Consider the following 25,652-nt stretch of genomic DNA (forward strand, 5'->3'; position numbering starts at 1 on the left):
AACGACTATTATACTTCTATAATCACAAATTTCACCAATACTACACTATAGGTAGAAAAATATTCATAAAGAAAAACAATATTTAGTCTATTCTCAATTTGACCACAGACGTCAAGAACAAAATTTTGACAATAAATAAATAGTATGCACACACGCAGCATGTATTTGCATGGTAGTGTGTGTAATGTTTTTTTATTGATTTAATTGTTTTTTTAGGCATAATTTAATAAAATATTAACATTCTGCACTCCTTCTCTATATTCTCTATCAGTGTGGAAAATTTCATACTCCTCCGTCCGCGCAATTTTAGTAAAAAGGGATACAAAGTTTTTCCTTCACGTATTAATATTATATATTAGTAGGAGTAATGTCATAAAATAGTGCACCAGTACTACAAATACTTAAGATTGAAATACAGATTATAATAGACATAGTTTTCAAACTTAATCGCTATATTGTTCTATAACAAGACAAGAGAAGGGGTCAGACAAGATTAGGACAAGGGGTGCGGGGGCCATATGCCGCTGATATGTAGCACAATTGATTTTTATTAATTTGTGATATTTATATATAAGTATACATATAAATTAATCTGGTGTTTTCCCCCTTTGCTTATATTGTATAAAACTTGTATTATATTTTGTTAGTTGGCTGTTAGTTCTCCTTGTAGTAAATAAATAACAGTTTCAGCCCACAGAATTACTAGCATCTCTCCGTAATATGCTCTGCGTAAACCCTCTCCTGCCGTCTCAATAGCTCCGACTGGGTTCCCGCCCGGTACGGGGTGGGGCGCCAGCTGTGAGCGGCAGGAGTTTTTAGTGAGGTTCGACTCCCACATACCCCACCTGCCGTGCGGGTGGGGATCCGGCGATTTTCTCCTGAGGAAAAAAAAGCATCTCTCCATGGAAAAAAGCCCATTACACCACGTAGGTGATTTTTTGTTAACGTAAACTAAAAGACTTATATTTTTCAGACTATTATTGGAATATAGCGTTTTCAAAAATACACTCTGCCTCGAACCACATAAGACACATTCCCTGTTGTCATGGATAACGGTATTTCGCGTGTCGGGGCTTTAAGAGACTATAATGATGCACAGGAGCACGACTATAGTCTAACATGATTACCACCTGTAGCCAACGAGCAAGAAACAAAAGACTAATTAGAAAGTTCAGGTACAATTATATGACTTCATTACTTGCTTCCAAAGGATAACTATATCCTTTGAAAGTGGTTGCTTATTATTACTTTATACTTGATACTCTGTTATATTAGCGGTCGAAAATATAACTTGTTAATTGTAACGGAATACTGGTTAATATTGCTATTTTAATTATGTTATGTTTTAAATTTAAAATTTTATTTTTCGATACAATTTCCATGAAGGAGTGTCAGGGAAAAACTATGTCAAAATTCGTAACCTTTTTATTGTGTTGTTTAAATGAGTGGAAGAGCTCACAGCCCACCTGATGTTAAGTGGTTACTGGAGCCCATAGACATCTACAACGTACATGCGCCACCCACCTTGAGATATAAGTTCTAAGGTCTCAAGTATAGTTACAACGGCTGCCCCGCCCTTCAAACCGAAACGCATTACTGCTTCACGGCAGAAATAGGCAGAGTGGTGGTACCTACCTGTGTGGACTCACAAGACGTTCTACCACCAGTAAATATGTTAAAATATAAAAGCTTCAAAATTATACCAGCCAGAAGATGTGAACTCTGGAGTATAGTTATAACAGTCAAATGTCTATAAACAAAACTCGACCCAAAAGAGATTTGTCGCTTATTAGCCGTTTCCCTTAATATTCAATTTTGACAGTTAAAAACATTAATTAGCGCGGCTCCGAATCGTGTCACGAATATAAATGAGATCAAACACGTTTCCAGCGGGCCGTGTCGCTGTTTGTTTCCGTATCGGGTGGCGTATTTATAAAATATCATTGAAAACCGGGCACGCTTTGCTGTAAACAACGAAATATATTGTTGAAACTACTCTCTCGCATGCCACCTGTCATGTTGAACAAAAACTATAATGTATCAATCGAAAAAGCGAAAAAGTATCAATTCAATCGTACAAATAACCCGCAAACATAGAGAAATATATTTTTTTTCTTTATTTAAAGTACTGACCCTACTGTGGGTTGTAATAATAACAATAAACAAATTGGCTTGATCGCAAATGGGACTACAGGAGATTGAAAATTGGTACAGAATGCAAAAAAGTGTTTACTTTTTTAATTATGTAGCTTAAACTGTGGTCATACTCATTATATTATATGTACATACTAAGTTATAAGATTTTCTAATCTTGCAAGGTTACGGTGTTCACAATATGTATGTCGGGAGATTCTTGATAACTTATCACTCAGCGGTGAAATTTCATTACGAATAGAAAATATAGAATCTAAACTATAATATAATATAGTTAAGAGACGTGGTTAAAAATATTTTTTGGAGTTGGATGGTTTGAGCTGGAAGTCATCATGGCCTGTAAGATAAATTGTCCAGTACACTCAAATCGATCAATGCGATTACGCCAGTATCCCGCAAATACCAATAAGTATAGGCTGCTTCCAAGTACTACACCTGGACGTCCAATACATAGACAAAAACAATGTTAGGGCACACCAAAATCGCTATTTATTTCGAATAGTACCTTGTGTATTCCCTGAAGACTTTATTTAGTCTACGATCACTCCAGCCAAATCCATTTTCAGAAAGCTTTGAGAACACGCGACAGCGTGGGCTACATGCTAATGTGTGCTAGTTCGCTACATCGTATAGATTTTTTTCGATTTGCGCTCATCAAAGATTTTATGAGAAACTTTATTTTTGAAGTATTTGAATAGAAGAGCAGAGTTCATCTATAGTACCTAGAACCACTGTGCGTTTCCAGAGACCTTTTTTGGCACGTACCAGTGAAGTGAAGAAGTAAAAGTCGTCGTGGCCTAACGGATAAGACGTCCGGTGCATTCGTGTTGAGCGATGCACCGGTGTTCGAATCTCAGGCGGGTACCAATTTTTCTAATGAAATACGTACTTAACAAATGTTTACGATTGACTTCCACAGTGAAGGAATAACATCGTGTAATAAAAATCAAACCCGCAAAATTATAATTTGCGTAATTACTGGTGGTAGGACCTCTTGTGAGTCCGCGCGGGTGGGTACCACCACCCTGCCTATTTCTGCCGTGAAGCAGTAATGCGTTTCGGTTTAAAGAGTGGGGCAGCCGTTGTAACTATACTTGAGACCTTAGAACTTAAATCTCAAGGTGGGTGGCGCATTTACGTTGTGGATGTCTATGGGCTCCAGTAACCACTTAACACCAGGTGGGCTGTGAGCTCGTCCACCCATCTAAGCAATAAAAAAAAACACTGCGTTCATCCAGCGTTTCCAGAGACCTTGTTTGGCACGTACCATCCGGCTTTTGGGATCAGCTCCACTCTACGGTGTTTCCCGAGCGCTATGACATGTTCTTCTTTAAACGAGGCTTGTGGAGAGTCCATGAGCGACAGTAACCACTCACCACCAAATGGGCCTTATGATCGCCTACAAGGGTAATAAGAGAAAAAAAAAAAAATAGTTGTTTGAAAATAGTACAAGAATACCACAACAGGAACGCCACTTTCTACCTTTAATCACGATTCCTATTCATGCTTACCATCCGGCAAGCCTCTCATCCATCAGCCACCACTATTAAAATAGTACAATATATTGTATACTAGCGGCCCGACAAACGATGTCCTAAGCACACGTCTTAAATCGCAAAATGAAATTGGCGTAATTAAAACACAATTGAGATATAAACCTCAAGTCTGTAGTGGCATTCACAGTATGATGTCTTCGTACTTAACCATGATTTATTTCAATTCTCGACGTAACAAAACAATAAATAAATAAATTACAATCAAACCCAATCCGATCCATACAAGCGGAGCTAAGTTTGCGCATTATTGTTTAAAGAAGAATGGTGAGAGAAGATACGCGACTTTAAAAGAGTCTTCAATGGTTGTAACACTGTTGTGTCCAAATGTTGACAAAACCTGCATTTAGAATTATCGAATGTATAAAAACGCGTGCAACCAATAAAACCACTCATTCTGAAGCCGCGCTTAATATTTGCAATAGTAGTCTAATCTGTTTATGAATGGTCATCATTGGAGTTGTTTAATGGTGCCCGATTTAAATTTTCGGGTTCCAATAGTCCCGTTTATCGTGACTTTATTCTTTGCTGGAATATACTCCGTGCTGTAACATCCCGGAATCAGACTTAGTACCGTCTAATTGTCACTTCATGCCGAGGAACTGGAATTTCCTTATTGGATCCCAGGACCTTGGAAACTGTGCTTCAGAATCACAATATTATAAGATACGTATAATTCTTTAATACTACCTAACATCTCACCATCATCATTAGTCTACCTTCTAATAATTTATTAACTTAAGCCCCTGTATTTTTTAAGTAAACTATTTGTTGATTACATAAACTCTTGTTTATTTTCGTGCTATAAATATATTCAATTTGTAAGCTGGTACGCTTCTGGTTTTTTTTTGGTGCCCTGGGAAACCTTTTATTAAAGTTGAGTCTCATCTTCACCACTGCGGCTACTGGTTGGTGTAATGGTGTAATTAACTTTTACCGTTACACAGTAAGCTGCGATGGTACTAGCAGATGGGCCACACACTCGTCTGCGTTCGAAAGAAAATGTATTCGACTTTAGAATAAATGAAATTATTAATACGTGTCCATTCTCGAACTTCGCTGAGAGGTGTGTTTATGGCACTCGACCACAGTCCTTTGAAATTGTTCGCCTGTCAGTAGGGTATGGTAACGTAAAATATTGTTGCAACCCGCCCCTACGCCATAACTTTTATACCAACTCCACAGCACCTGGGGGTGAGTTGCTCCCGCAATAGGGATGGGATGCTGTCCCATTTTTAGACAAGTTTGAAATTTTAATTCGGCGGTAAAACATACAAGTTACATTTTTTTAATTTTCTGATACGAACTGTTTTTTTAAATGGATTGACGAACTCAGGAGCCGCCTGGTGTTAATTGGTTGGAGCCCAGAGACATCAACAACTTTAATGCCACCACCTTGACCTCTTGTGAGTCCGCGCGGGTAGGTATCACCATCCTGCCTATTTTTGCCGTGAAGCAGTAATGCGTTTCGGTTTGAAGGGTGGGGCAGCCGTTGTAACTATACTTAGAACTTATATCTCAAGGTGGGTGGCGCATTTACGTCGTAGATGTCTATGGGCTCCACCACTTAACACCAGGCGGGCTGTGAGCTCGTCCACAAACCTAAGAAAAAAAAAACCTTGAGACTCAAGTTCGAAGAGTCAGTTTTATAATACAACGGCTGCCCCACCCTTTAACTGCATTAATGCTTCGCGGCAGAAATAGACGGTGTGGTAGAACCTACCCATGCGGATTCACAAGACGTCCTACCACCAGTATTTACAGAAATTTTAAATTTGGGCGTTTGGTTTTCATTATACGACGTAAACATGATCAGACTTTTTTTTATAATTAGTAAAGATTAAAAGACGACCTCACGACTAATCGACGTTCAGCGGTTGCTCCAACCTATTGACAGGGAAATTTGAGTACCTCAATTCCTATGGCATCTTTCAACATGAATGTGTGGCTAATTTGTCGCAGAAACATTGGTTTCGATAGTTACTTTTTCTTGCTCTAAATTGTATAGAAGTGTGTATCAAGATCTATTGGGATAAGTTACACTTCAATTGGATTACACAGTGGAACACAAAGGGACTGAAGCCTTTGTTCGAACCGAAGGGTTGCCACGACATTGGATTGAGAAAGTGTCGTATTTAGGTGTAAATTATGTGTACCAAAATATTTTGAAACTATTAGACTAGAAAAAGGATTAGTTTACGTGATTCCTGGTAGTAGGGCATATTGACATTGAGACATTTTCATATAAATATCGGGGCATTGGGAGGCTGGACGGTCGCCTATGGTAAATTCGTGAACTGGACACAGGAGGAGTCCATGGTGGGCTAAAACTTCAGGAGACGTTGAAATATCTAGACTGCAGTGTTGAATTTACACTATTGTAATTAGTATACATTTGGTTAAATTACTAAAACAATAGGTTTGTGAGTGAATACCACGTACGACCCCTTTTTTCCCCTACCTATTCACTAATAGCCAAAGAGGATATTCCAATTGCGCCCGGACGGGTAGATAAGCTCACGGGCTCAACCTGAGAGAATTTGCTAACACTAGCCCAAGCAAGAACAATGCTTCTCAGAATCAACCACTGGATCACAATTGCAACCCATTGCGAAGATCTGAGAAACTTGATAGATTAATTATAAAAAAAAGAATACAATATTCCTAACCTAAAAGTACATGTTATTATCCGCAACATGCTTCGTCAGATTACAGAAATAGAATTATCAGCAACATGCTTCGTCAAAAAGTACAATACTTACTGCAAGCGTCGTCAAAAGACATATAGGTCCACGCTAACAGCAATGCGTGCGTAGGCATCGGCTAGTCAAACAAGCCACTCTGGATCGCACCCGACCCGAAAGTACCCATTACGCTAGCAGCATTGCCACGCTGTATGGCAATGGATAATCTCTGAACCAGGTACGACCCAGACCGAGGATTGTGGCCTTGCCCTCTGAGGCGGTAGCCAATTGCAGCAATATACTTTTTGGCCTCCGATATCCAGACACCCGTCGTTTCCACTGCCACTGGAACAAACAGGTATGTAGATTTCAGAGCATCATACTTGGCATGCTTCGTTTTATCCGACGCCTCGGCAGCAAAGCCCACCCATTGTCGGGTCCCAGATAAATGACATGCAGCGTACGTACAGCTACAGGTTGCGTCCCATAACAAACAGCGTCCCTTTTCCCAAGGAATCAGAGTCAAACCATCCGGCCTCTTACCATTCGACCTGCTGAGGCCAGGTGGTTCCAACACACACGGGATATTTGCGGTGACCAAAGCACGTCAAATAATATCATTAAGTGCATGGTGTCTCGGGAAGCGGCCAGCCGATCTAACACAACTCAGTCCATGCAGTCTGGTGGCATGCACCATACTACCACAGACAGATCGATGGGGCTCGCAAATGCTGCAACAGAGTCTCAAAGCCGTGGCCACTCTCAATGAATTATTATCAAGAAGTGTCCCCAGCTGTGGTGAAGGCAATGCTTGCAACCAAGCACCAGATTCCGGACTGGAGACCGCTCTCAGACGCGCTAATTCAACCCCAGTGGCGTCTCCTAGCAAAGTTGACAAAGTCAGCTTACACAGCACATCTTGATAAATTGTGTCTGTGCGAAGCACTGCTCTTGGTAGAGCCAGTGTTAGCAAAACTTCCGGTTTGAGCGCCGTGAGCTCACCTACACGTTAGGGCAAAGCTGAAATAGCCTCTCAAGGCTATCAGCAAAGATAGGAAAAAAACAGGTCTTCGGTCTACGGAGCTATATCATTCACTCAATGGAACATCTTTTCTCTTTTGTTTCCCCTAGAACTATCTGTGTATTCTGTCTGCTACTGACGCGAAGCAGTCATGCACTTCAGTTTGATGGGTGGGACAACAATACAATGAAGATTTCGATTTTATGTTTTAAGATGAATGGATGAATTCAAGTTGAAATGGCTTCGGAAACACTTAAGCGTCGGGTAGAACTAACCATGCTAAGAAAATAAATTAAAGTACAAAGGGGGCCGCGAACCCCAGTACGCCTAACTCCAGGCCCCTCACGCAGCAATGAAAATCTTTTATTCACAAGTGCGTAGGACTCTATTGGCACTATTGGGTCGCATATTGAATGTTTAGTGAGGCACGCGCCGTTAGATTCCGCCTCTGCGACTGAACGTACAACGCTTGTCTCTAATTAAGTATCTGTACTTTGCGCACTGACAATCGCTGAGGCACAAAAGTACTGGAGTAGAAACCTGGTACGTGGCGTGGACAGACAGCCAAAAAGCTGGACCGATGGCCTGGTCAAAGTTGGTAGGGGTTGGATGCGAAAGGCAAGGGACCAAAAAGAATCGGGTGCATTCGAAGAGACTCCTACACTCAGCATTTCGTGGATACGGTTTGAAGAATAGAAAAGAGACTTTGGGAATTATAGTTTTATTCGTAAAATTGCCTATGAAAATAGCTTCTGGAGTTTATATCGTTTAACTCTTGACATAGTAGTCGCGAACGTTACGCAGCCTTGGATGTGGAAGATCGGACGTATCTTACAATTTCCTTCATTTATCCCTGTTCGAGGACATTTTGCTCCACGTAATTAAGGGACCTTTCAACTGTAGTCAAGAATTAGTAGATAAAAATGTCACTATCCTAATTTATACAATAATACATAATAAATACATATAATTTTTATGGATTCATTAAGTAAAACCCGTAAACTAACGCAAAGGCAGCTGGGAAGCCACTTGTTATTTATTATACCCCTTCTACTGTTGTCAATTTTTATTGCCTTCGAATGCAAAGAAGCATATGGGCAATCTGACGGTCAGCTACTGTCTGGCAATGCACAGTAAGAGTCTGTGAAATCCTAAACCAGAATGTACCTATCAACCTATCTTCACTAGCTGTTTGCTTTGAGGATAACTCTTCGTTTACGCGCTCTTCTACTTGCCTTTACCTGCTTAATAACAAGTGGGCTGTAAGCTTGATATTTGACAAACATTCCTTATTTGAGATCAGGTTTAATTCCAGGGTAGTAGCGTTCATTCACAGCCGCAGCGTACGACACAATAATTCAAAACTCAAGTTCGTTGGCGGTTTTTCGACGAACAATATCTTTTCATGAGTTTTCCTGACGCTTCGGTGACCTGACGGCCTGTGCGCTGTTTTCGTTTTTATTCCGATGTAGTTAAAGCTGGCAATCGTTTATTAAGGTGACAGCAGAGTCTTTTTGTAGGCGCGACATTGAGATTGTATCATACAGAGACTGAATTTGCATGGCGCGTTCGTGGAGGACTTTTCGGTTCGCTTGAGCGTATATTTGGATATTCATGATGCTGTTTATTTTTCCATGTTCACTAATTGCACACTCGGTGAGTTTGTGTTACATTTCTTTGCTTAATACATCAGAGCATAGTTGTTGATTCAATAATTTCAAATGTATTTATAAAAATGCCGCCCTCGCTTTGAGAGATGATTCGAAATATGAATTCTAGAAAAGGCGCCTGAAAAGAGTTTGGGCCACAGCAACTGAACATCAGATGTATCTATCTGCGCCAACGTAATGGTTTTGAACTGCGAGTGCTAAAGGCCAAGTCGAAAACTATTACACTAAAGCTAAATTTCGACCTAATATCTTGTAACCTCTTTGGTTATTCTATACATTATTCACTCATTTGATTTCGACACCGCTGCTATGTCACTATGTTTTATAGTTACAGAATAAATATACAATTCTCTATGACTCAGAAGTAGTTTCGTCTGTAATTTACGACCGTGTTTGAAGATCGCAATGTCTCGCACGTTGTCACATCTTGTTACACACGGCTGTAGATTATTTATTGCGATGAGTCACAAAATTTTAATGTTCTGAAAGTTACTTTTCTTAATGTTTAGGCGTATATGGACCATACGAATGGACCTCATATTATGTCGTGTTTTGCTGCAACATAGTCATGAGTTTAGGTTTGAAGGGTGGAACAACCGTTACAAAATGCAACTGGGCTTTCAATTATATCAAGCCGATTCACCTTGCCTATGAGCGCCTCCACTTAACGGCGTGTGGAACATCGACCATTATTAATATAGTAAAATAATTGTATTTTTCCCAGTTGTGATATTATTAATTTATACTTACAGACGGAAGAGCTCTTTGTTCGACCAATGTAGTTGGCTGCAGGAAATCATTTAAATCGTAACATGAATGATCATGATTAAAACAGCACTATTTTTTTCGTATGAGTAACTTTAGCGGCAATAGATATGCCGTTTTTTTTTTTTTTTTTTTTTTTCACAGTAGAAAATCGCCGGATCCCCACCCGCGCGGCAGGTGGGGTATGTGGGAGTTGAACCTCACTAAAAACTCCTGCCGCTCACAACCGGCGCCCTACCTCGGACCGGGCCGGAGCCCAGTCGGGGCTATTGAAACGGCGGGACAGGGTTGACGCAGAGCACATTACATCCATCCCACCGTCCCACGGACGCCGGACCGGTGGCCGCCAGCGAAACGACCACCGGTTCCCTCGTTCAGCGGGCCAAGAGCCCGCTTTGATGGCGCCGCGTTACACCTTCCCCCAGAGCGGTCGGGGGAACGCGGTCTACCATCACCCGGCTTCCTATTGCGGGTGAGCGTGCAGAGCACGCCACCCCTCGTCTGGGTCCCTCCCCGCACAAAACGGGTGGGACCCCTAGCTCTTAGGGGGCCAGGTCACGGATACGACCCCGGTCCCGACCCCCTGCTCGGCGGCGGCGGGTTTCTGCGTAGTGAGGAGAGCTTTCCCTCACTCGCCCCGCCGCCTCCTTCTGCGAGATGGTGCACTCGCAGAAGTCGAGCATAGCCTTCCATGACTCATCGCTGCCAAGCATCGACGCCACGACGCCAGGCAGCGACAAGTCAGGTCCTATCTTTGCGACCAGGACATGGCGCTGCACCTCCCAAGCGGGGCAGACAGCGAGCGTATGCTCCGCCGTGTCCAGGTCGTGTCCACAATGGTGACACCTCGTCGTCGGCTCAGCCCCTATCCGGCGCAGGTACTTCCCGAAGCATCCGTGCCCGGTCAGCACCTGCACCAGACGAAAGGTGAGACGTCCCTCGCCACGATTCACCCAGTCATCAAAGACCGGGTAAACCGCCTCGACGGTCCGTAGCCCCCACGTGGGGTTGGCCAATCGCCTCGACCACGACTCGAGCACGGACCGCCGAGAATGGGCCTTCCGCGCCCGCAGCTCACTCTCGGGGACACGCGCCACGCCCCGAGCACGAAGCTCGCTGCGCCACCGATAGTCGGCAGCGAGCGACTCCGCCTCCAGCTCCCATGGCGGCGTCCCCGCCAAAACACACGCCGCCTCGAAGGAGACGGTGCGATATCCGCGGATGAATAGATATGCCGTACTTGAACTTTGATTTTCTTTTGGACTTGAGGACTGTATTCGGTTAAATCTGACTCTACCTATATTTTTATCAATAATGAATAACACTTTTTTTAAACATTATTATCCACAACACGCTTCGTCAGATGCGGTTAAATTAAAAGCTGTTTACTTTTTGAGATACCAGTTGGCGTGTGTATTTTGAATTGGCAATCTTATAGTTTTATAGGATAGTGGGATCAGGGAACAATATTTTTATCCAATAGCAACCGCACACGTTTCTAGCGTCACACACAGCTCGATAAGTAATACAGACGGAACTGATGCGATTTTATCTTTAAAGTTAGCCTTATAAACTAAGAACTTCAATAAAATATGGGAAAAACAAAAATTAACGAACAAAACTGTGAAAAAAATAAGAAATTCCGCATAATAACCAGACACAACTAATTTCGTAGGAGTCAGAAACACTGTTTATTTTTTCCGCGGACAAGTAATAATTGGTCGCGAAAATTTATACAATAATATCAACATAAATATACTAATAACAAAATACAGATACAATGATTCCACGGATCCAAATCCTCAGCAATTCAGATGCGTGAACAGTAACAAGTATTCCTTTACAACCAAAACAGAAGACTGCTTCGCAGCAGACATAGGCAGCAGCATGGACATTCTGGTGGGCTCATTATACGTGTGACGCCAGAATATTTCATTTTCGTTAATTAAACCATTTTCTAAATTACTGGCAACGCCATCTAGCGTTTGTACGTGGCGCAGTGTAGAGAACTCGATACCTTATTTTTTAATACACACCCAATAAGTTCGGTTACTCGACACTGCATGTCGTGATTGTGCGATTTTGTATCGATTATTCGACGACAAACTTTTCACATCTCTGGCATGCAGAATATTCGAGAAACGACACCTTATTATTATAAAAGGACAAGTTTACTTCGTCGAGCCCTCTTTCGTGTAACATCTCTCGAGCTGCGAGGTGATTATGTTCATTGCTTTACCAAAGTCAGTTTTATTAATCCTTGGTGACGTGTGTTAAACCAGGATAAGAGTATTTGAATTATTCTCCGCACTGTGTCCACAATCTTTAATTAAATAAATTTTAAAACGGAATGTCTTGATACGTAGGTCCTTATAACTGGACCGTTACCAGAATTCACAAATACACAAATTTTCTTAGAAAATACCCGAGGAATATGCGTATTTGTGAAAACTATGTGCTTTATCGGTCGACTACGATTTATCCGTTTTACCTTATGTCCGCCTAATATCATTGTTTGCTTCTGAAATAGGACGAAGAACGTGACTGTTGAAGAAATATACTTTAGAGCTGTTAATACCGACGATTTTTTTTGTTTCATATTTCCAAACAGTTAATAAAGACGTTGACAAATACAATAAAGACATTGTTAGAATCAACCCCAAATGTTGTTTCCACTGCTCATATCAGAGGTCCATTTTACAGCAAAACAAGTATTTTTTAAGAAACAATATATCAAGTTATCTGTGAGCATTTGTTAATATTCTTAAGTGCCATCGTCCTGCTATGATTTGCCACAAAATACTCATGACTTTCTGAGGTATGGATAGCGGAAGAGCTGCTTTTTTATTACATTCTACGGCAGATGGTCAACGTTGTGATGCCTATGGACTCCTGTAGCCACTTGGATAGGCTTTGAGGTCGACCACCAAGCGTTGAAATAAAATTGAAAAAAAAGGTCTTAAAAAAGCAGCGTCTTGATTCTATAAAACAGTACGTGACGTCTCCATATATTATAAAATTTTGACTTTGTCGATATGAAAAAACATTTGTCGTATTATTGAAAGTAACATTAGGGGATATTTTATTTGTGTTACGTTATTGTCTGAGTTACAGCATCCGAGCGATCTGGGTGGGGGCTCGAACAAGAGATAACTATAACTCAAAAGGATATAGGTATTAAGGTTTCACAAACATGTAAATGTGTGAAATCGAACATGTTTTTATCCGGTTCATATCAAAGAGATTGTTTTAAGGAGATTACGCCTTGTTACGTATTTTTAAGCCACCTGTAATCAAGCCCTTATATACACGAATGTCCTTAGTTATCCTTATTAGTACAAAAACCTATCTACAAATTAAATTGTAAATTTTGATTATTTCACAGCAGAAAGAGTCTCGGAAAGGATGGACTACGGCAATAGCAGAGGTATAATCAAACAGCTGCCTACAGAGAAGAACTGTGGTAAGTATAATACAAGAAATAAATTTATATCTTTAGATGTCAGTGATTATTAGTCGAACACTTGTAAAACTTTCGGTCAACCCTGCTTTCTCCACGTTTGCTCTCGTCACTAAGCATTCAACATAAATTAATCGGTCTGAAGGGTGGGGCAACCGTTATAACTATACTGAGACCTTAGAACTCATATCTCAAGGTGGGTGGCGGCATTTACGTTGAAGATGTCTATGGGCTCCGGTAACCACTTAACACCAAGTGAGCTGTGAGCTGGTCCATCCATAGATGCAATTAAAAAAAAAATCTCAATATCGCCTTGTTATTTCTTGACTAAAGAAATAACCGTAAATATTACCTCGATATATAACAACGTTAAAAAGTTAAAATCACAAAGGCAGAGATTAAAAACCTCACAAATGTCGCGATGCATGAACACAGAAATACCGGTAATGACATCGTGCTACGCGATTTCGACATCGGCTATCTGAATTAATTAATGTTCCACGAACGAAATGGTAGGTGAATTTTAAAATCATACGTAATTAAGAATGGAATTATTTTATCGGAAAAAACAGTTATGGATTGGTTAACCAATAACGTGGTGTTATGATGCATATTAATCTATCGAATCTATCATAAGGAAAGCACGTCACGTCCTTACGAATCCATCTGATCGACTAATACTGTTATTAGATGCGTGCAGCCGTAGCACTAGGAGCAAACTTAGGGACCCTGGTAACCGTACTTGTCAAACTCGGTAAAGAGTTCGACTTGCAATTTAGTTCCTCGCCAGATCTGCTCAGCGTGTCGTGATTCCAATCCGGTAGTAGATGAATTCGCGAAGCAGCTGCTCTTGAGTTGTTACGTCTCCTTTGGAGACACTCGGGTGGCTGTTAGCAAATCCCACTCCTCCTGGCTGAGCCCGTGCTCGCCCATCTGAACTGGTGAATCTGGAAAGACCTCCGAGCCACCAGTAAATCCTTTATTCCTAACAACAACAACAAGGACGGCAGCACGAATCCCATAAAATCTCCCCAAACTCAATTATAGATTATGGTAAAATATTACAAATAAAATTTTACATCAAAGGCTGAGAAATAGCTACGGCGACTGATATCTCTGAATTTGTATTAAACGAAGAACTATCATTACGAAACACTGATCAACAGTAACTGTAGAAATATTATTGGAAAAAAAAAATAACTAGTGAAATCAAATTGATAATTATTTTAGAAATCGGATCAAACTCCTAAATTATAATTCTGAACAAAATAATTTACGTTCACAAAATGGCGGAACTCGCAAAATGGCGGGCGCCGGTCGCTTTAAGACAACCCTACCGTTATCGGGCCATAATAAACCGTCTAAATTAAATTCCTTAGCCCCTGGATTATGTTAACTTGAGATTTATATTAATAGGGTTTTTTGTGCAGACACATCTTAATTTAGTAAGGGTCGGCTTAAGTGGCCACGAGAAAGTTTAAGAAATTATTTTATTTTTAAATAACGTGTTCAAGTTATTCAAGGACCGAAAAGCCGAGCTGAGATAATCGTATGCTTTTATTCAATGTTATGTAAATGGATTTGTTTTTTAAACACGTGTTTTATTTTGTCATAATCTTTATATTAATACGTGAAGCAAAAACTTTGTATCCCTTTTTACGAAAATTGCGCGGACGGAGGAGTATGAAATTTTCCACACTTATAGAGAATATAGAGAAAAAGTGCACAATGCTAAATTTTTTTTTAAATAATGCATATAAGATACATTAAAACCAATAAAGAAAACATTACACACACTACCATGTATTTGACGCACACGCGCATGCATACTATTTATTGTCAAACTTTTGTTCTTGACGTCTGTTGTCAAATTGAGAATAGATTAAATATTACTGGTGGTAGGACCTCTTGTTCAAATAAAATTACAAAAGAAAATTTTGACGTTAAGTAAAGCGATTTCGTTGGACTGTTAAACTAATGAAGTGTCTTATTGAAAAACTGTTTACACTATAAAATTTTTACTAGTGGTAGGACGTCTTGTGAGTTCCCAGGGGTAGGTTCCAGAACACCACCTATTTCGGTCGTGAAGCAGTAATGCATTTCAGTTTGAAGGGTGGTGCAGGCGTTGTACTGTAAATGACCTCAGAACTTGTCTCGAGGTAGGTGGCGGCATTTACTTCATAGGTGTCCACATGGGCTCCGGTGACCACATAACATCAGGCGAGCCGTGACCTCGTCCAACTGACTAAGCAATAAAAAAATGCCTTTTTACTGGTGGTAGGACCTCTTGTGAGTCCGCACGGGTGGGTACCACCACCCTGCCTATTTCTGCCGTGAAGCAGTAATGCGTTTCGGTTTGAAAGGTAGGGCAGCTGTTGTAACTATACTTGAGACCTTAGAACTTGTATCTCAAGGTGGGTAGCGCATTTACGTTGTGAATGTCTATAAGCTCCAGTAACCACTTAACACCAGGTGGGCGAGGAGCTCGTCCACTCATCTAAGCAATAAAAAAAAATGCCTCCTCCACGTTATATTTTTTTTTCATTCCGTTTGCTCTAAACAAGTATCGAAATTACGAGAGGTTTGTAAACGTTACACTCCTGTTTCACGTCATTACGCTGGGATCGGTTCTCGGCTGACTTTGCTCTTTGAGAGCAACTTCTTCTGAAATAAGACCCCTAATTCGTTGCTTTTTCGTGAAAAATGAGGAAAACCGAGCAAAAACATTAAATAAAAATTATACTGTGAAATACAATAACGGAAGTAAGAACTGTGCAAACATTTTAATTAGATCTAATTGAAATTAGAGGAAGAGGTAGACTTAGGAAGAAATGGATGGATTGCGTGAAAGAAGATATGTGTAAGAGGTGAGCGAGCGAGGAAATGGTATATGATAGAGGAGTATGGAAGGAGAAAACATGTTGCGTCGACCTCCAGGTGACTCGGAGAAGGGCAGGAGAATGATAATCAATTAAAAATTCTAGGTGTATTCGTAACGAGCGATGTGCCTATATCGGGCTACGATTTGTTTTTATTGCTTAGATGGGTGGACGAGCTCACAGCCCACCTGGTGTTAAGTGGTTACTGGAGCCCATAGATATCTACAACGTAAATGCGCCACCTACCTTGAGATATAAGTTCTAAGGTCTCAAGTATAGTTACAACGGCTGCCCCACCCTTCAAACTGAAACGCATTACTGCTTCACGGCAGAAGTAGGCAGGGTAGTGGTATCTACCCGGGCGGACCCACAAGAGGTCCTACCACCAGTAATTACGCAAATTATAATATTGCGGGTTTGATTTTTATACACGATGTTATTCCTTCACCGTGGAAGTTAATCGTGAACATTTGTTGAGTACGTATTCCATTAGAAAAATTGGTACCCGCCTGAAATTGTAACACCGGTGCATGGCTCAACACGAATGCACCGGACGTCTTATCCTTTAGGCCACGACGTCTGTCAAAAAAAATCACGAGTTAAAAAAATTCACGCAGAAATACCACATGCTAAGTGCGTAATGTATGTTCGTGCGGATAGGAGCCACCATGTCCCGAACCAGACTTGCCGTCCAATATGAAGCTGTTTATCGGTTCCGGTTATAACTTGCCATAATTTAACCACGCTCATCCATCCATAATGAAAATTTAAATTGCAACCTCCTCACGTTTTTTGTTGCATTTGGACTTAAAAGTCGGTTGATTTTACATAAGATATACCAAAAACGGTCGGGGCGTTTATTATACAAAGTGTCGTACGGATGAGTTATACTGATTCCCTTCAAACAATAAATCAGTGCGGGCTTCATTTCCAGATAAACGTCCTACTCCTCGCATCGTTTTCCTCATTACTGAGGGTCGTGACTCCCCCGCTCCATCAATTTCTCCCGTACAATTTCCCTCCATCTGCTGCGATCCTTAGCTTCATGAAGGGCATTGTAGAAGTTAATGTTCAGAGAAGATCGTATTTGGTTCGACCATCTCGTGGGACTGCATCCTCTGGAACGTTTGCCATCCACCTTTCCGGTCACCATCAGCTGTTCTAAATTGTGACCCTCTTTACGAGCAATATGTCTGAAGAATTCCAGCACCCTACGAAAGCAGATAAACGTAGACAGCATCAAAAGTACTACACAGGCGCCGTGTTACGCCTAGCCTGTGAATTGCCACAGGCTTTTATCACATAAAATCCGTAAGCTTTTTTATTTATGTACACTAACAAACTACTACTAGTCCTCTAGAAAATATTCTCCGCTTTTGCCAAATGCGCGTAGTTGTCATTAAATGTAACCATTTATGTGCCGAAGGTAACGATCCGGTAATGAGGAGCCAACAACGCTCTAATCTCTCGGCTAATGCGGCTAATGTGTCCGCTTGAGGAAAAACGAAAAACTAAGGAAGTAGCTAATGACGTATTACTTTGAAGTATTCATCGGTCAAGATTAAAAACACGATAATCCTCTTATTTTGGAGGAGAAGCTAGTGTCGAAAACAAGGCTTGCTTGCCGCTTGGAGCCTCTGGGTCTGCGGAGGGACTTCGGGTCCCTCTGTATTTTGTACCGCATGTTCCATGGGGAGTGCTCTGAGGAATTGTTCGAGATGATACCAACGTCTCGTTTTTACCATCGCACCGCCCGCCACCGGAGTAGAGTTCATCCATACTACCTGGAGCCACTGCGGTCATCCACAGTGCGTTTCCAGAGGTCTTTTTTGCCACGTACCATCCGGCTATGGAATGAGCTCCCCTCCACGGTGTTTCCCGAACGCTATGACATGTCCTTCTTCAAACGAGGCTTGTGGAGAGTATTAAGCAGTAGGCAGCGGCTTGGCTCTGCTCCTGGAATTGCTGAAGTCCATGGGCGACGGTAACCACTTACCATCAGGTGGGCCGTACGCTCGTCTGCCTACAAAGGCAATAAAAAAAAAAAAGGCTTTCAAAATTATATTACATTCATGTTTTAACCTCCTTGTAGCGAGAACGCAAGGAACTACTGCGGCGATATTCTATCTCAAATCGTTTCGAAATAATAATTTTGAATATATTTTTTAAACATAACCAAACAGGCTTTGTTTAATTTTTGTAATGTTTTACTTATAAAATGAGTGTGTGTGTTTTTTAAGTCCGAAAAAGCCGGAAATATGGCATTTGCTATTTACCATGAAACAAAATCATGCACTAACTGTTTTATTGATGATATTGATTTGTTAGTTTTCTTTTCAAAGTTACAAATTAAAAAAAAAACCTATCATTTTTTTAAACGGGTTCCTAGTCTGAACACTTCTTGTTGGGGAGTGCGCGGTCTGAATTACATCTTCAAGCGAGCGGGTTAGTAGACTAATCCGGTGTTTAGCTGCTAACTGGGCCTTCTCAGCTAGAGGTCAACGTTTTGCAGATAAGACTGACCTATTTTCTAAGTTTTTTACAAATTTAAAATGAAACGGCTTCGACGGATTTCTGGCGTTAAGCGTTCCGTTGATTTGCAACTTCAAAGCTGCGCAATCGATTATCGGACGAAAAACTCTGAGTTTTACAACGGAAGGAACTTTAGGAAGGTAGCCTACCCGTGCGAACTCACGACGCCTTGAGATACCTTAAGATCATTAATCCAGTACATCACTATACCTTTCATTAAAATCCCTTCATTGTTGTATTTCGTTTCGCTCATTATAATATATAATATAATATAATAGCTCCTGATATAATTTATACATATAAACAGTCGAAGACAAAACCTCTTTTTCGTTATTCCTCTGTTTGCCAACCGACTTTCTTTTTTTACTGTTTTGTTTTGTATAGTGTCTTCAGAAAATCAGAAAATAGAAGCCTTGAAAATAGTCATAACAAAACAAATACGAATATACCTAGTCAGGTCATAAATTCTGTCACATGTTTAATGTAAAATAATTGAAATAAGTTTATTCATTATGTAACCATTCATATACCAAAATGAACTTAACAAAACATAGCTACGGCCTTGGCCTACGGCTTGGCCTACGGCTTCTCCCAGCTGGTGACACAGCCCACCCGTGTCCCAGATATCGAGGGGCACGAGCCTTCTTTGTTGGACCTTCTGCTGACCACAGATCCGGCCGGATACAGTGTGGTGGTCGACGCTCCGCTAGGATCGTCTGATCACTGCCTTATTCGTGCTGCCGTACCACTCTCTCGTCCCGGTCGTCGAAGGACGACCGGGTATCGTAGAGTTTGGCGGTATATGTCAGCAGATTGGGATGGATTGCGTGAATTTTACGCATCCTACCCATGGGGGCGGTTCTGCTTTTCCTCTGCTGATCCTGACGTCTGTGCGGACCGTCTTAAAGACGTGGTGCTCCGGGGGATGGAATTGTTTATTCCCTCCTCTGAAGTGCCCGTTGGGGGTCGCAGCAGACCCTGGTATAACAATGCCAGTAGGGATGCTGCACACCTCAAGCGGTCCGCATACGTGGCATGGGATAATGCCAGGAGACGTCGGGATCCTAACATCTCAGGGGAAAGGCGGAAATATAACGCCGCTTCCAGGTCCTACAAGAAGATAATTGCCAAGGCGAAGTCGGAGCACGTTGCTAGAGTTGGCGAGCGATTAAAGAGTTATCCCTCCGGGAGCCGTGCTTTTGGGTCGCTCGCCAAAGCTGCAGAAGGAAACTTTTGCAGGTCTAGTCTCCCACCACTGCGCAAGTCCGATGACACTCTGGCCCACAGCGCGAAAGAGAAGGCTGACCTTCTGGTCAAACTCTTCGCCTCGAACTCGACTGTGGACGACGGGGGTGCCACTCCACCGAACATCCCCCAGTGTGATAGCTCCCTGCCGGATATCTGCTTCACACAGTGTGCAGTTAGGCGGGAGCTCCGACTCCTGGACGTCCATAAGTCGAGTGGGCCAGATGGCATCCCCGCAGTGGTTCTGAAAACGTGCGCCCCTGAGCTGACACCTGCGCTAACGCGTTTGTATCGCCTCTCTTATTGCGCTAACAGGGTTCCGTCTTCATGGAAGACCGCCCACGTCCACCCTATCCCCAAGAAGGGTGACCGGTCGGACCCGTCGAGCTATAGGCCTATCGCGATAACTTCCTTGCTTTCCAAGGTGATGGAGCGAATAATAAATACACAACTCCTGAAGTATCTTGAGGATCGCCAGCTGATCAGTGACCGACAGTACGGTTTCCGTCACGGTCGCTCAGCTGGCGATCTTCTTGTATACCTTACTCACAGGTGGGCTGAAGCCTTGGAGAGCAAGGGCGAGGCTCTTGCTGTGAGCCTTGATATCGCGAAGGCCTTCGACAGGGTCTGGCATAGGGCACTTCTATCGAAGCTACCATCTTACGGAATCCCCGAGGGTCTCTGCAAGTGGATCGCTAGCTTTTTGGATGGGCGGAACATCACGGTCGTTGTAGACGGTGACTGTTCTGATACCATGACCATTAACGCTGGCGTTCCACAAGGTTCGGTGCTCTCCCCCACGCTTTTCATCCTGTATATCAATGACATGCTGTCTATTGATGGCATGCATTGCTATGCGGATGACAGCACGGGTGATGCGCGATATATCGGCCATCAGAGTCTCTCTCGGAGCGCGGTGCAAGAGAGACGATCAAAACTTGTGTCTGAAGTGGAGAACTCTCTGGGGCGAGTCTCCGAATGGGGTGAATTGAACTTGGTTCAATTCAACCCGATAAAGACACAAGTTTGCGCGTTCACTGCGAAGAAGGACCCCTTTGTCATGGCGCCGCAATTCCAAGGAGTATCCCTGCAACCTTCCGAGAGTATTGGGATACTTGGGGTCGACATTTCGAGCGATGTCCAGTTTCGGAGTCATTTGGAAGGCAAAGCCAAGTTGGCGTCCAAAATGCTGGGAGTCCTCAACAGAGCGAAGCGGTACTTCACGCCTGGACAAAGGCTTTTGCTTTATAAAGCACAAGTCCGGCCTCGCGTGGAGTACTGCTCCCATCTCTGGGCCGGGGCTCCCAAATACCAGCTTCTTCCATTTGACTCCATACAGAGGAGGGCCGTTCGGATTGTCGATAATCCCATTCTCACGGATCGTTTGGAGCCTCTGGGTCTGCGGAGGGACTTCGGTTCCCTCTGTATTTTGTACCGTATGTTCCATGGGGAGTGCTCTGAGGAATTGTTCGAGATGATACCGGCATCTCGTTTTTACCATCGCACCGCCCGCCACCGGAGTAGAGTTCATCCATACTACCTGGAGCCTCTGCGGTCATCCACAGTGCGTTTCCAGAGATCTTTTTTGCCACATACCATCCGGCTATGGAATGAGCTCCCCTCCACGGTGTTTCCTGAGCGCTATGACATGTCCTTCTTCAAACGAGGCTTGTGGAGAGTATTAAGCAGTAGGCAGCGGCTTGGCTCTGCCCCTGGCATTGCTGAAGTCCATGGGCGACGGTAACCACTCACCATCAGGTGGGCCGTATGCTCGTCTGCCTACAAGGGCAATAAAAAAAAAAAAAAAAAAAAGATTCTTATGACACTAAAGTTTATTCAAAATGACCTCCGTGATTTTGAATACAGGTCTTCAATCTGCGCGGCCAGTCGTCTATCGCAGCACGAACGAGGTCCATGTCAATATCGGCGGCTGCCTTAATCAAGGATGTCTTGAGTGACTCCAAATTGGGATGAGGCTTTGAGCACGCCTTTTCCTCCAAGTGTAGCCATATTTTGTAATCTAACGGATTCAAATCTGGACTGGAGGAGGGCCAGTCTTCGTGCCGGATGAAGTCGATTTCACGCGCCGCCAGCCAGTCTTGTGTGCTCTTCGCTCTATGAGCTGGCGCCGAATCTTGTTGGAATACCCAGTGCCTGTTATTGAACATGGTATGAGAAACAGGTTCCACAAGGTTCGTCAGGACTGTATTTTGATACACAACTGCATTCATTTTTACACCTTTCTCACAAAAATGTACCTCTGTTAAGCTCCAATAAAAAACTCCCAACCATACCATGGGCGAGGATGGAAAATGACCTCGTTGGACACGCGGAATACGGTTGCTCGCTTCTTCACTACTGTGTGCGTACACCTTATCATTTTGTTTGTTGTAGCTCTCTTCTACGGTAAAAAATTTTTCATCCGAAAAAAGAATTTCCCGATATTTTTTTCCCGCGTACCGCTTCAACAAAGCGCGGCATCTCTTTAGTCTCAGGTCCATTAGACGAGCATTCAAACGATGTCCTGTTTTTCTTCGATATGCCCGAAGCCCTAAGTCTTCATTTAACACCGTTTTCACCGTGGTTCTGCTTAACCCCATCTGAAGGACCAACAGTTTCTGCCTACGTTTGGGATTTCTTTGAATTCGCGCCTTCACAGCTTTTATCACTGCTGGAGTCCTAACAGACTGAGGGCGACCACTTCTTGACCTGTCATCTACACTAGAGTCTTCATTGTATCGTTTGATGGTACGATAAACGAATCTTTTGGTTATATTAAAAATTTTCAGTATGTTAAAAATTTGAATTAGCGCGTAACCGCAACGATGCAACGCAATAACTGCAACACGGTCTTATTTAAGCGTCCACTCCATATTTAAAAATGAGTAAAATTCTAAAAGTATACATTTTTATTTTCATGAACAATTCGAAATTCGAATTCAATAAACTTTTTTGTGGCCAGCATTCTAAAAAAAAAGTTTTTACTGTGTGACAATACTTATTACCTGACTAGTTATAGACAAATGGAATGGATATTGGAATGTCAATGACAATGTTCGAAATCATTTGACGAGCACTGGTTAACCTAAATACGTTAATAAAAGAAATAATTGAAATTTTCCATTTAAAGATTTTGGTAGAGATCGGAGCTCTGCCCCGAATGATCATCGGAATCTTGCTTTCGGAGTCTCAATTGTATTTTATAATGACCAAACTCACTCTTCAAACATTTACTGCTTTACGGCAGCAGTGGGCAGGATAACGGTGCTCACACGTGCAGACCTACAATACGCCCTAGCGCCATTAAGATTAAAGAAAAATTAGATGATAATTGAGGAATACTCGAGGTATGTACGCTTCTGTTTTCTTGTCTAGCAAATACTATCGTTACATAATTTAAAACGATTGTATTAAATTATTTATTTTTCAGTAAATAAAAATCATTTTTATGAAATATGAGGTCAAATAGCCGAATTAGTTCCGAAAAGTAAATTTTACAAATTTAGCCTCCATATTCATTACATCACGAAGCCCCCGCGAACTTTTAACTGTGTTAATTTTTAAATAAACTTTTAATGGTTTATCTCTCTGTGGTATTACATGTTCACTTTGTGATGAAACTTTTTTTGCTCAAATTATCTGACGTCAAGACCGTCGGTTCAGTTTTGAGAGTAGTTGAGTTAACAGTGTCAGTAATTATTATGGATATAAATTGATGAAGAGTGCTAAAGATCAACTAGAACCACCTGAGACATGGAAGTGTTCAGATATAGCTGAACTACGTTCAGATATACTATTAACCTGTCAGTCTTATATTATACTAGCTGGCCGGCAAACGTTGTTTTACCATATAAATTATTTCTAGGAAAGAAAAAATACCTAGATACCGACGGCAGCGCCATCTGCCGGGCTGATTTGTAAATGTAAACCATTCTCGAATCCACCTGAAGATACACAGAAAATTTCATTAAAATCGGTCCAGCCGCTTAGGAGGAGTTCAGTGACAAACACACGCACAGAAAAAATATATAAAAGATTTCACCAACATTAAATATTCATATCAGCGTCAAGTGACACAGACAGACATTTGTGAAGATCACTAGCCCAGAAAAATAGCCCAGCAAAAGGAGCTAAGCAAGATTCATAAAAAAAAGTTAAAAGACCACACACGAATGAAGGACTGATAGCAGAGTGAATGACCAGTCGTCCACGAAAACTTAAGTATTCAATCGTTGGAAATTCTCGTAATGGCAAGGTTCAAATCATAAGTTTAGTTTCAATTATATCTGGGACACGCAAAAAACGAAGAAAATTGACGAAAACAACTCATGCGAAAGCCCCTTCAGGCACCGCTTTCACAAGTACCCAATAGAAATAATACTAAATATATGAAAATATACAGACAATGTTTAGGATTTTTTTCACTTTCCTAAAATATTTTACGAGTAGAAAACAGATATCGGAATAGTGGCTGCCGAGAAATCAGTAGAATAAAAACGTCTTTTTATTATTGACTTGGCTAGTCCTAACTGCTATTTCTAGTCTTGTTGAAGGAGTACATAGACCACAGTTATAACCTATAAAATCCTTCGCTTCACAGTTCTTGTACCTTAGAAAGAATTTCATTATAAGCTAGCTGACCCGGCGGATTTCATAGTGCCTCAATCGATAAATAAAAGGCTTAAAATTTTGTATAAAATAAACTTAAAACAAACAACATCAAAGGAAAAACAAAATTGTTTGTTTTTATTTTTAATCCGAGCATTTTTTTTTTATTGCCCTTGTAGGCTGACGTGCATATTTATATTTATATAAGCATTTTCATATTTATTTACCTTTTAAACCTTCACTGGATTTCCACAAATAATTCAAGACCAAAATTAGCCAAATCGGTCCAGCCGTTCTCGAATTTTAGCGAGACTAACGAACAGCAATTCATTTTTATATATAGAGATTAGACTTGAAATCGACAAGCTAACCAACCATATTTGAAAGATTCATAACTACCTTGAATCTTCAAACAATAGATAATGGATAGATTCCGTCTGAATGAACACACGTACCAGTCCAGTGTTCCGACGAATTTAATTATGCACATGGCGTTCAATTCATGCAATAACTGGTTTAATATGTTGGGTTATTATGGGTTAATGGGCACATTTTAATATTAATTGAATTAAATTTGATAATTAGACTTGCTAGTTAGTGTTGGACGCTTAGATGTAAACTTTCTGAGAAGCAGAGAAGTTTTATACCTTGACATAAAAGCCACTTTAGGCTGAAAATCAGAACGGTTGCTTGCGACACCAATATATACGACAACATTTGTTTGCTTTGGATCGATAAATTAACTTGAATAAGTCTTAAAATAGTCATAACAACACTTGAATCTTTGATAAATAGTAAAAAATAGTTCATAAAAGATTCGATATTTGAATTATCAGTCTTTTGGCTTAGGGAATGATCTAGAATAGTGGCATACCTCTGTCTTGTCGAAATAAGTAAAATGGCGATGTCAACTAGAGCCTACGAGCTACGCCACTATGAGCACATTTCACGTGCTTTTAGAAAAATTAAAACTGATATACGCTTAGTTTCAATCTTGGAGCTCCTTGCGCAATTATCACGCATGATATAACTGCGTCGTGTGTGTATCAAAGATTTTCTACACGATAATAAAATTCTACAT

The 25,652-nt window shown here is 41.5% G+C and overlaps 1 long non-coding RNA gene across 1 annotated transcript; it reads left to right on the plus strand.

Moving 5' to 3' along the window:
- Window positions 1-23,042: 23,042 nt before the first annotated feature.
- Window positions 23,043-24,719, plus strand: LOC134198992 (uncharacterized). The gene is made up of 2 exons (XR_009973302.1): window positions 23,043-23,310; window positions 23,829-24,719. It is a non-coding gene; the product is annotated as an uncharacterized LOC134198992 (long non-coding RNA).
- Window positions 24,720-25,652: the final 933 nt, after the last annotated feature.

Source organism: Bombyx mori, chromosome 5 (genome assembly GCF_030269925.1).
Source record: "Bombyx mori chromosome 5, ASM3026992v2".
Classification (NCBI taxonomy): domain Eukaryota; kingdom Metazoa; phylum Arthropoda; class Insecta; order Lepidoptera; family Bombycidae; genus Bombyx; species Bombyx mori.